Consider the following 12706-nt stretch of genomic DNA (forward strand, 5'->3'; position numbering starts at 1 on the left):
GAGCACCGTTTTCCGTATGCACAATCTTAGGAAACTGTTCCATTAAGCAATAATTAAACGTTTTTGTGAAAATATTAATTAAGGTAAAATTTTCATTTGTAGAGAGATGAATTACAGTTTGTCTTTTGTCTGTCTATGTCTCTATATAATAAAACTGTTCAAAAATCATCAAAGGACCAACAATTGTATAAATTCCTCTGAAGCAATATATTTAGTAATATATTATAATGAAATTAGTGAAGTGCATTAACATTTTAATTTAACTTAAGTTAAAAAGATCCTTTTGAGGAGTCCTTTGTTACCGCGTTACCCGTGCAGAATTTTAAATAACTTTCTAACTATACCACAAGCACAGACCCTTTGCCGTGTATGCAAATCATCTGGTCATAAAACATCTGGATAATTAAAAAGTCACTCTGCACAGTTTCTTCTGTGGGCCGACGCATGAATACGGTCCACCTCTAAATTAATTTTCACTTTATTTCTCTTTTAGGGCATTAATGTAATGAATTTTTTCTTGTTCTCTTTCCTTCCTTGATTTTTCGTTATTATTTTGTATATTTTATGTATTTAAAAATATAATCTAGATTTAAAAAAGAATCAGTAAAAACGGTCACCAGACATTTTAGATATAATGTGTTGATTTCTAGAAAAGAAATTTCAATGAATAAAAATAAATAAATCAGATTAGGTCGCCAGTCATTTTAAAATATTGAATATTTTAAAATTAAATAAAGAATTCCAGATCAACTGTTTAATAAATGGGGTAGATTCTAAATAAAATTTGGTAAAATTGGCATTTTAGATATACTGAGTATTTACAAATAAAATGTAGATTTCTAGAAGAGAATTTTCAATGAATGGGATCTCTTCTAAACAAAAACAGACAGTCGGTCATCAATCATTTTATTATATTGAATATTTTAAAATTAAATATATAATTACAGAAAAACTGCACAGTAAATGGAGTAGATTCCAAATTTAATTTGGTAAAATTGGTCACTAGACATTTTAGATATACTGAGTATTTACAAATAAAATGTTGATTTTTAGAAGAGAATTTTCAATGAATGTTATCTATTCTAAACAAAATCAGACACTCGGTTATCAATCATTTTAATATATTGAATATTTTAAAATTAAATATATAATTACAGAAAAACTGCAATAAATGGGGTAGATTCTAAATAAAATTTGATAATATCGGTCACCAGATATTTAGGATATACTGTGTATTTACAAACAAAATATGGATTTATTGAAGAGGATTTTCAATGAATGGGATCTATTCTAAACAAAATCAGAAAAAGTCGGTCACCATCTATTTTAACATATTGGATATTTTAAAATTAAATATATAATTCTAGAAAAAGTGCACAGTTAATGGAGTAGATTCCAAATTTAAATACGTAGTATTTACGAATAAAATGTTGATTTCTGGAAGAGAATTTTCAATGAATGGGATCTATTCTAAACAAAATCAGACAGTCGATCATCAATCATTTTAATATATTGAATATTTTAAAATTAAATATATAATTATAGAAAAACTGTTCAATAAATGGGGTAGATTCTAAATAAAATTTGATAATATCAGTCACCAGATATTTAGGATATACTGTGTATTTACAAACAAAATATGGATTTATTGAAGAGGATTTTCAATGAATGGGATCTATTCTAAACAAAATCAGAAAAAGTCGGTCACCATCCATTTTAATGTATTGAATATTTTAAAATTAAATATATAATTCCAGAAAAACTGTACAGTAAATGAAGCAGATTCCAAATTTAATTTGGTAAAATTGATCACTAGACATTTTAGATATACAGAGTATTTACAAATAAAATGTAGATTACTGGAAGAGAATTTTCAATGAATGGGATCTATTCTAAACAAAATCAGACAGTCAATCATAAATCATTCTAATATATTAAATATTTTAAAATTAAATATATAATTACAGAAAAACTGTTCAATAAATGGGGTAGATTCTAACTAAAATTAGATAATATCGGTCACCAGATATTTTGGATATACTGTGTATTTACAAATAAAATGTGGATTTCTAGAAAAGGATTTTCAATGAATGAGATCTATTCTAAACAAAATCAGAAAAAGTCGGTCACCATCCATTTTAATATATTAAATATTTTGAAATTAAATATATAATTCCAGAAAAACTGCACAGTAAATGAAGTAGATTCCAAATTTAATTTGATAAAATTGGTCACTAGACATTTTAGATATACTGAGTATTTACAAATAAAATGTTGATTTTTAGAAGAGAATTTTCAATGATTGTTATCTATTCTAAACAAAATCAGACAGTCGGTCATCAATCATTTTAATATATGGAATATTTTAAAATTAAATATATAATTACAGAAAAACTGCAATAAATGGGGTAGATTCTAAATAAAATTTGATAATATCGGTCACCAGATATTTAGGATATACTGTGTATTTACAAACAAAATATGGATTTATTGAAGAGGATTTTCAATGAATGGGATCTATTCTAAACAAAATCAGAAAAAGTCGGTCACCATCTATTTTAATATATTGGATATTTTAAAATTAAATATATAATTCTAGAAAAAGTGCACAGTTAATGGAGTAGATTCCAAATTTAAATACGTAGTATTTACGAATAAAATGTTGATTTCTGGAAGAGAATTTTCAATGAATGGGATCTATTCTAAACAAAATCAGACAGTCGATCATCAATCATTTTAATATATTGAATATTTTAAAATTAAATATATAATTATAGAAAAACTGTTCAATAAATGGGGTAGATTCTAAATAAAATTTGATAATATCAGTCACCAGATATTTAGGATATACTGTGTATTTACAAACAAAATATGGATTTATTGAAGAGGATTTTCAATTAATGGGATCTATTCTAAACAAAATCAGAAAAAGTCGGTCACCATCTATTTTAATATATTGGATATTTTAAAATTAAATATATAATGCTAGAAAAAGTGCACAGTTAATGGAGTAGATTCCAAATTTAAATACGTAGTATTTACGAATAAAATGTTGATTTCTGGAAGAGAATTTTCAATGAATGGGATCTATTCTAAACAAAATCAGACAGTCGATCATCAATCATTTTAATATATTGAATATTTTAAAATTAAATATATAATTATAGAAAAACTGTTCAATAAATGGGGTAGATTCTAAATAAAATTTGATAATATCAGTCACCAGATATTTAGGATATACTGTGTATTTACAAACAAAATATGGATTTATTGAAGAGGATTTTCAATGAATGGGATCTATTCTAAACAAAATCAGAAAAAGTCGGTCACCATCCATTTTAATGTATTGAATATTTTAAAATTAAATATATAATTCCAGAAAAACTGTACAGTAAATGAAGCAGATTCCAAATTTAATTTGGTAAAATTGATCACTAGACATTTTAGATATACAGAGTATTTACAAATAAAATGTAGATTACTGGAAGAGAATTTTCAATGAATGGGATCTATTCTAAACAAAATCAGAAAAAGTCGGTCACCATCCATTTTAATATATTAAATATTTTGAAATTAAATATATAATTCCAGAAAAACTGCACAGTAAATGAAGTAGATTCCAAATTTAATTTGATAAAATTGGTCACAAGACATTTTAGATATACTGAGTATTTACAAATAAAATGTTGATTTTTAGAAGAGAATTTTCAATGATTGTTATCTATTCTAAACAAAATCAGACAGTCGGTCATCAATCATTTTAATATATGGAATATTTTAAAATTAAATATATAATTACAGAAAAACTGCAATAAATGGGGTAGATTCTAAATAAAATTTGATAATATCGGTCACCAGATATTTAGGATATACTATGTATTTACGAATAAAATATGGATTTATTGAAGAAGATTTACAATGAATGGGATCTATTCTAAACAAAATCAGAAAAAGTCGGTCACCATCCATTTTAATATATTGAATATTTTAAAATTAAATATATAATTCCAGAAAATCTGCACAGTAAATGGAGTAGATTCCAAATTTAATTTGGTAAAATTGATTACTGGACATTTTAGATATACTGAGTATTTACAAATAAAATGTAGATTTCTAGAAGAGAATTTTCAATCTATTCTAAACAAAATCAGACAGTCGGACATCAATCATTTTAATATATTGAATATTTTAAAATTAAATATATAATTACAGAAAAACTGTTCAGTAAATGGGGTAGATCCTAAATAAAATTTAATAATATCGGTCATCAGATATTTTGGATATACTTTGTATTTTAAATAAAATGTAGATTTCTAGAAGAGAATTTTCAATAAATGGGATCTAAATGAAATTAGAAAAGTTCACCAGGCATTTTTTATACACTGAATATTTAAAAGTAAAATATACATCTAGAAAAGAATGTATTATAAATAGGGTAGATTTAAAATAAAACACGACGAAATCGGTCACCAGGCAGTTTTCCCAGTAAAATCTTCGGAACGGCACAGTGGTACAATTAGCGCAGTCGTAATTGTGTTAAAATCCGAAAACCGGAGCACCTGTATTTGCCCGGATCCGGGGACGGGGAGACGTCGCAAGATAACGAGGTCGGCCGTGCGATTTTACGCGGGCGCTGCAATTTATCCGGCGCGAATTTAATACCGGCCATAAACTTAAAACCGCTGAAATGCAATGCCGTTATAGTTGTGATAAAGTGTTTTTAACGTCGCCGATTTTCCCCCTCCGTTTTATTTTGTGCTGTCAAACTGCTGCGAAACAACCGACAAATCACAATAAAAAATTTCAAGATGATTTTAAGGGTGTTACCGTGTAATAAAATAAAACAGTTTGTGGCCGTGCAATCTGTTGAATATTAAGCAATTTCACGTTCAATTTCTCATTTGCCTTGCCACTCCAATAAAATGCCTCGAATGGTTTTGTTTGCAATCTTTACCGACTTTCTTACGTCGAACGCGAAATTGCGTTTGTAACACGGCCGCATTCCCCCGAGACGGTTTTAAGCCACCCTTCCGCCTTTAACCGACAAAGAACGCTTGATTCAGATAATACCTTCTTTTTTTTAAGTCCGCCCGATGCATTAGGCACGTTTTTATCTCGCGGCCGCAAAAACACATTTGCAACCCGATAAACTCGTTCAGTAATTTTTCAACAGAAGGGTTTCTGCGGGGATATACATTTTTCAACGGGGGGGAAATATTTTTGTGTGGAATTAAGTTTTTTTTTCCTTTAAGATCTTATCCGAGTGGGGATTATGCTCCAGGGGAAACTGGATCGGTTTTGTCTTTATTGTGTGGCGGATTAAATGATGGCTATTGATTACCATCAATCAATTATTTCGTGACAACTGTGGTGGAAATAAAACCTTACAATTGTATTTTAAAAACAAAGGGGCACTTACTATCAAAATATGTATGTATGCATCTCATAAATTTTGAAAAGTGTGTTGTTTTTATATTAATATAGTAATTTAAAGTGAATGGGACCGTTAGTTTTGTACAAATTAAAATTAAAAATATACTTTTTAATTTGAAATTCCAGTTTTCAGTAGTTTTCAATAACGCTATAAATATATTTGCATATTTATATAATTAATATTTTATCTTATTCTAATTTTAAAGAGAAGAAAATAACGGATTTATTATTACTTACTATTAAGAAATCATTTTTTATTTGGGCAAATTTTCTCTATTGTAGTAAAAATATTTGTTTTCTTATCTTAGCTATTTTTCCTATGGCAATCTATTTTATCTTTATTTAGTGTGTAACCAAATAATATAAAGGGTTTAGAATTGCGGCTCCACCTATTTTCGACTATAAAAATCGCCAAACCAACATTTATTTTTTTATTTTCAAAATATTCTATTCTTCAGTGCATTACAGAATATATTTTGAACAAGAAAAAATAATGAATATTTCTTAGAGAAAAATTAATTTTAAATTTGAAAATTTTGTGATTTTTGTGGTTTTTACTTGAAAATTTTATAAAAAAAATTTTTATACATTTTTTTTTAACAGTTTATCAAAACATCATCAAAAAAAAAATATCCATAACGTAATTTTTCATTTTTTTATGTATTTTTTAAAATTTAACACTACTTTTTTATATTTTTAAGATTTTCAAAAATTTATAAAAAATTGAAAAATTAAGTTATTGACTTATTTTTTTTTTAAATATAAACATTTTGAAAAAAATTGGTTAGGTTAGGTTACTCTTCTATTTCTATTTATTTTTTAAAGTATACGAGATCTTCAGCGCGCCTAAAAATTAGATCACTCAAAGCATCATCAGAAAAAAATATCCATATCGTAAGTTTTAATTTTTTTTTGAATTTTTGAAAATTTAACAATACTTTTTCATATTTTTTATTTTTAGGCGTGATAAAGAAGTTGTCTTGGTTGGTTGAAGAAAATCAAAAAAATCAAAATAGGTAACCTAACCTAACTTAAACTATTTTTTTTTCAGAAAGTTCATCAAAAATAGAGTATTTTCAAAAAAAAAAAAAAAATCAATAATGTAATTTTTCACATTTAATCAAAAATTATTCGTCTAAATTTGTTTGAAACTTTGAACACGTGAATTTTCAAAAATATATGATATAAATAAAAAACAACTTGCGCGAACAAATGTCTCATAAACTTTGAGTAAATTCAGTCGCTAATAAATATTGATGGTAAAATAGAAATTCTTTAAAATGGAATATTAAAAACTTTTTTAAATTTTTTTTCTATCACAATTTTTCGTAAAATATTGGAAATTAGAGTATTCAAAAAATAGATTTAAAAAAAACAAATTCTTTTTTTATTAATTTAATAAAAATTACAAGATTTTCAAAAATTTATAAAAAATTGAAAAATTACGTTATTGATTTATTTTTTTTTTTAATATAAACTTTCTGAAAAAAATTGGTGAAGTGAAACTTCAATGTAATAAAAAATGTTAAATTTTCAAAAATTCATCAATAAAATTATCTTATCGACAACGATGTACTTTTAGAAAAAAAGGCGTATAATACAAAAAAATATTTAGGTAAATTTCCTTTACTTTAGAAAATATTTTTAACTTTATCTTTTTTTAATGTTAAAAAGGAATATAAAAAATTTTTCATAATTTGTAATTACTAAATACTAAAATTTTTTAGTTGGCAAATTCTCTGTTATTATAGATGTATTTATTTTTTCTTTTCTTGTCTTATTTCTTTTTTTTAGGGCAAATCCTTTTTTATCTTCATTTAGTGAATTTATGAATAGGTTTGATTAAAAAACATCTTTGAACAAATTATATCTATTATGATAAAGCTTTTTATTTTGTCATTTTTTAAAATAATATAACAACAAATATAAAGAATTAGTACATAATATATATTAAAAAAAACATTTACTATTTAGGTAAATTCCTTTTATTTCAGAAAATATTTTTATTTTTATCTTTTCTGAATGTTCAAATATAAAGCATTTATTTTATCTTTATCCACATAAATTAAATGGAATTTATATTATTTTGATTAAAAAAACGTTTTAATTAGAAAGTTAGCAGTATCTAAAACATTAATCCATAACTGTGGTAACATAAAAAATTAAAATTATCACTGTTCAAAAAAGAAATATACCAATATATAATGTGCAATTGAAAAGTTGCTTACAACAGATTTGCCATTAAAACTAAATCGTTCATAAATCCCGGAGAGGCAATAAATTATTTCCGGCGATGTGGGAGTAGGGCAAAAAAAAAGGACGGCGTCGGTCGCGGATATAAGTTGTCGAGCTGCCAACGCCAAGAGACAACGTTTATTTTGCTGGCATGTCGCAATTACAATTAAAACTTTGCAGCTACATAACAATAACGTTAGCACGGACACGTTTTTAGACATGCATTCCGAAACGCCCTGCAATTTATCACGATCCGCATCGGAACGGATACGACGCCGAACTTTCGCATCCGCCGGCCTTGGCTCATTTTTCCGAGATCGGTAATTTTGATATAAGTGCACTTAATGCGGTTGCACAGGAAACCCCCCTCCCCTCCGTGAAAACCGGTTTTTTATTAAAATTTAGCTTTTACTGCACATGCACTTTTTCGCCGAGAACCTTTCCTCGCTGCAGTGGCGTGTATTCCTAACAACTCGGGCCGGCCGCCGTCGAGTGAAACAAAAGCCCTTCAATAAAAGTCTTGGAGCGTCCTCTTTAAATTACAATGGAATTTTTGAGCACATTCCTTTCGATGAGCCGCAAGTGTTCCTTTCGATCGTTATTTTTTCAATCTATTTCGATATATTCGACTTATGTGTATCTGGCAAGAATCAGCAAAATTGATATAAATTAAATGATGGGGATGTATTTTTCATTCTCAGTAAAGCGATTTTAAATTTCTCTTTTTCTCCGGAAACTATATATATCGGTATACCTTTGTGTTATTTGAATTCAGGATGTGAACACTTAGGGGAGTTTTTCAAGGGTTTTGTTTTCAGTTTTATCTTTCATCCATTAATCACTTGCGTTTTTCTTTTTTTTTTCTTTAAAGATGTTATATTATACTTTATTGAACCGTTTACTACAGTTTGTAATGGTAATTTTAGTACTAATAAATAAATTTACATTTAAAAAACTTTAATAATTTATGAAGCAACAACAAACCAAAAAGTTGAATAAAATTTATATTTTATTTATTAAGTTCAAACAAAATGTATGTTTTGTTTCCTTTAAAATAAACACATTATTCCTAATGAAATGAAATGGATATAACCGTCAGGGAAATTTACAAGCAATTTTTTGGTTTCACCTTTCATTAGTTAATCAATTACATTAATTTTTAAGGTTAGTTTATTAATATTTCTATATTTTGCGGATTAAAAAAATTCGACCCAATTTCTGTATTCGCGACTAAAGATTTCTTTATTAGAGGATCTAAATCTGAACATCGGTACAATATCCTTTGTAAACGCACCAAATAGACTAATAAAAAAGTAAAATATTAAAAGTAATTTATTTTATCCACTGTTAGAACCATTTTCAACAGGTATATAAAAGTTTTTTGTTTCGCATCCACCATTATTACGACAGTTATTAAAAATGGCGAATGCGCAACCAGTCCAATACAGTAAAAGTTCCTTATTTGCGCTTCCTACACTTGCGTTTTCACTATACGCGGATTAATAAAAATGCCACCCAATTTCTGTATTCGCGACTAAAGATTCCTTTATTCGCGAATCTAAATCAACAAAGTCTTATTTTTAAGAGGCAAATTGCTAATGCTTCTGCTGAATGTCAGTCTGAACTGAAAGAGCTTCTAACATGTGGTATAAAAATAAAATTAATAATAAATGATAACATAAAATCATTAAAAATGTATTTGTAAATGTAATCTAGATAAATACATTGGCTAGTTTTAGAGTAAACTTAGAAATATGAATAAAATTTTAATTTATTTTAAGTTGATTACTGAACAAATTTTATCTTTTGTTTTATTTAAAATAGACATTAAATATTAATATATTTTATTCTCGATAAAGAAATTTATATTTCTCTTCCAGAAAAAAACTTATGTATATGTAATATAAAATCAATTATTTGGAAATATCATAAAATATAATGTAATGTACATTTATTGTTTTAGTTTGTTTTTTATTTTATTTAAAACAAGCTGTTTATTACACTTCTATAACCAAAATAAAAATTTCATGTGAAAATTATTGTGAAATAAATTTCTTGTGAAAGTAAAATTGGAAGAAATTTCGGTCTTCTTTAACAATTTAGTTTCGAAGAAAATTTCCCGTATGAGTAGTAAAATACTAATGAGCTATACTTTCGTAATTTCTTGGATGCATTAATTGCTACAATTACGAGTGGTAGCCTTAAAGAAATATATATACAAACAGTATATATATATATATATATATAAATATAACGATGTTACGAAAAACGTAAAAATTTACTAAAGAAGTAAAAAACTACTAAAATCTCAAAAATTCATTAAAAACGTGAGAAATTACGACCATTTTCCATACGATTAAAATCCATATGATCATTTCCCATACGATCAAAATCCCTACGATCATTTTCCATAGGATCAAAATCCATACGATCAAAATCCATACGATCATTTTCCATAGGATCAAATTCCTTACGATCATTTCCATACGATCAATTTCCATACAATTAAAATCTATAGGATTAAAATCTATACGATTAAATTCATACTGATTAAATTACATTACACTTTAATATCTTTATGGATGTTTATTATTTTACTAATACTAATTTCCTGAAAAATTGATTGATTTAATTAAAGTATAATTTATAAATTCAATATAATTCTGATTATTGGACAATTTTTATGATTTTTTGTTTTGTTTGAATTTGGTTTTAATTAACATTTTTCAATTTGATTGGAAACTTATAATTTTTTTCTTATAAAACCTAATTTTATGTTAAATTTGGGATATTAAGTTCTAGGAGAGTTTTGTTTTTTTTATTTTTTTACACATTTTTTAAAGAGTTTTAGAGTAATTAGACATAATTTATAATTCATGATTATTTTATTGCATTTATTAATGGATAAATTTATATATTGTGTTTTTAAATAAATTAAATATTTTATGAATCCCATCGAGTGCTGCAACAATAAAATGGATAAATTTCGATACATTTTTAATTTAAAATTAAATAACAAAATCAAATAAAATTATTGGATAGTATTAAAAATATGTTGGTAAATCTATAGTGATTTTGTTTACACAATAAATTGAAAAAGGTTCATGAAATTTTAATTCATTTTTTTATTTATTATGTACACCATTAGATAAATTTTATGTTATATTTTATTCATAACAACAAATAATTTATAAACTGTAACTAAGTGACATATATTTAAAACAAAATGTATCTGTAAATTTGTTAAATTAATAATAATATTCATGATGAGTAAAAATACATTGATTGCAAAAATACAATTTCAATCAAATTGTATTCGAACTGCCCTTAAAATTCATGGATTTATGTTCTGACAGCGATAATATTGAATTTTTTTCGAAAACCGATATCACTTTCTTCCACGAAGCCCTTCACATCCGTAGCTTTTCTACCGGAGTCGTACAACGGGCGCATACTAATTCAGGAAAACACATTTCTCATGCCCACCGATTCTTGATTCTTACTGCCGCCCCCAATTTCCCACCGTTGCCATAAAATAAACATGTTTACGTCCGACTGGCAGATGAGTTTTTTCCAATCCGACATATTAAATGTGATAGTTCCGAGTGATAAGCGGGAATCAAAATCGAAAGCAACCGTGAAACGTGGCGAAATCGTCGATTATTCCGACGTGTTTTTCGCCAGGGATGGGGAACAGGAAAGGAACGGGAACGGGATTGAGGACAGTGGGCTCTTAGCAGCCTAACTGCGGCCGCAATTTTTCGGCCACGGTAAAAAGGGGAAATTTAGCATAAAATAACGCGACACTTTGTACCTTTTCCGTGGGGTCGCGGTTTTCCTTTTAGATCTTATCGTTTTGTTAAATGCGAAATTTGTTTTGACGTTTTACACGGCTTGAGCATAAATGCGGTGACGTTTCCAGGAAAATTACGTTACCCCGGAGAAACGTTAATTGTGTGTTATTAAAAGTTAAAAATTTTCCAGCTTTTAATCCGTTGTTTTCTCACAATTGAGCAACAAGTACAGCGTGTCGCAAATTGGATATCCATGTATTAAAGTAACTTAAAAAACTGAATTGTCAATTAGTGAATATATGTTACTTATGTATCAGCTTCTTTATTTTTTGACAAACTATAGACACTTTTTCCGATATACCAACTCAAATATTTTGAAAATCTCGAGATACAACTAATGCCAGTCCACAAATTGCCAGAAATACCTTAAACCTTCATGTGCTTTGGCCACCTAGATGTTCATACCTTTCCCCAATCGAAAATGTGTGGGATAAGATGGGGCGCCACCAACCGGCTCTTAATGAACTAAGACGACAGATACAGTTCGTGTGGGATGAGATACCATAAGAAAATGTTGACAACCTCATTAGACCGATGCGTCAATGAGTGACTTAATTAAAAAAAGGGTCTGACAATTTATGTTTTAAGAATTTTGTTTAAATTTTTAGTCAATTATTATTCTTAATAGGCTAATATTTTTCTAAAATAAAAAATCTAGGTTATTATTAAACATTTATTTGCTTGAATTTATTATAAGAAAGTGGCATATTTTCCAACATCCCTAATATAACAAATATTTAAAGTATTTATAAAATAGATGATCATAAATGATTAATTTTAATTACGTCGTTTTGGAATATTTCAGATATAAAGTATAAAAAACGTCCATTATTATAATTAAAGAATACAAAAACATTTACTGTATTTTTGCATTAGTGCATAGATTTATTCATACAATATAATAAATCTGACTAAGTAATTGTGTTATCCATTAGTAATCGGTTTGTTTTTACCGTCATAAAAATATTTATGCGCTTTTTTACTTTCGAATAATCCCGTATGAAAATAGACTCGATTTCCAGACTCGTGAAAATCAATTTACTGTTCTATACGCTTAAATTATGCAAACGTCTCCGGGCGAAATTTAAATTGTAAAACTTCGGCGGAGCAGCAAGAAATATACAGGTAATATCCGAATATACAGTTGTGATGTATAGTTAATTTCAAACCGAATCTATTTACTT

This window comes from Aethina tumida, chromosome 5 (assembly GCF_024364675.1).
Source record: "Aethina tumida isolate Nest 87 chromosome 5, icAetTumi1.1, whole genome shotgun sequence".
Lineage (NCBI taxonomy): Eukaryota > Metazoa > Arthropoda > Insecta > Coleoptera > Nitidulidae > Aethina > Aethina tumida.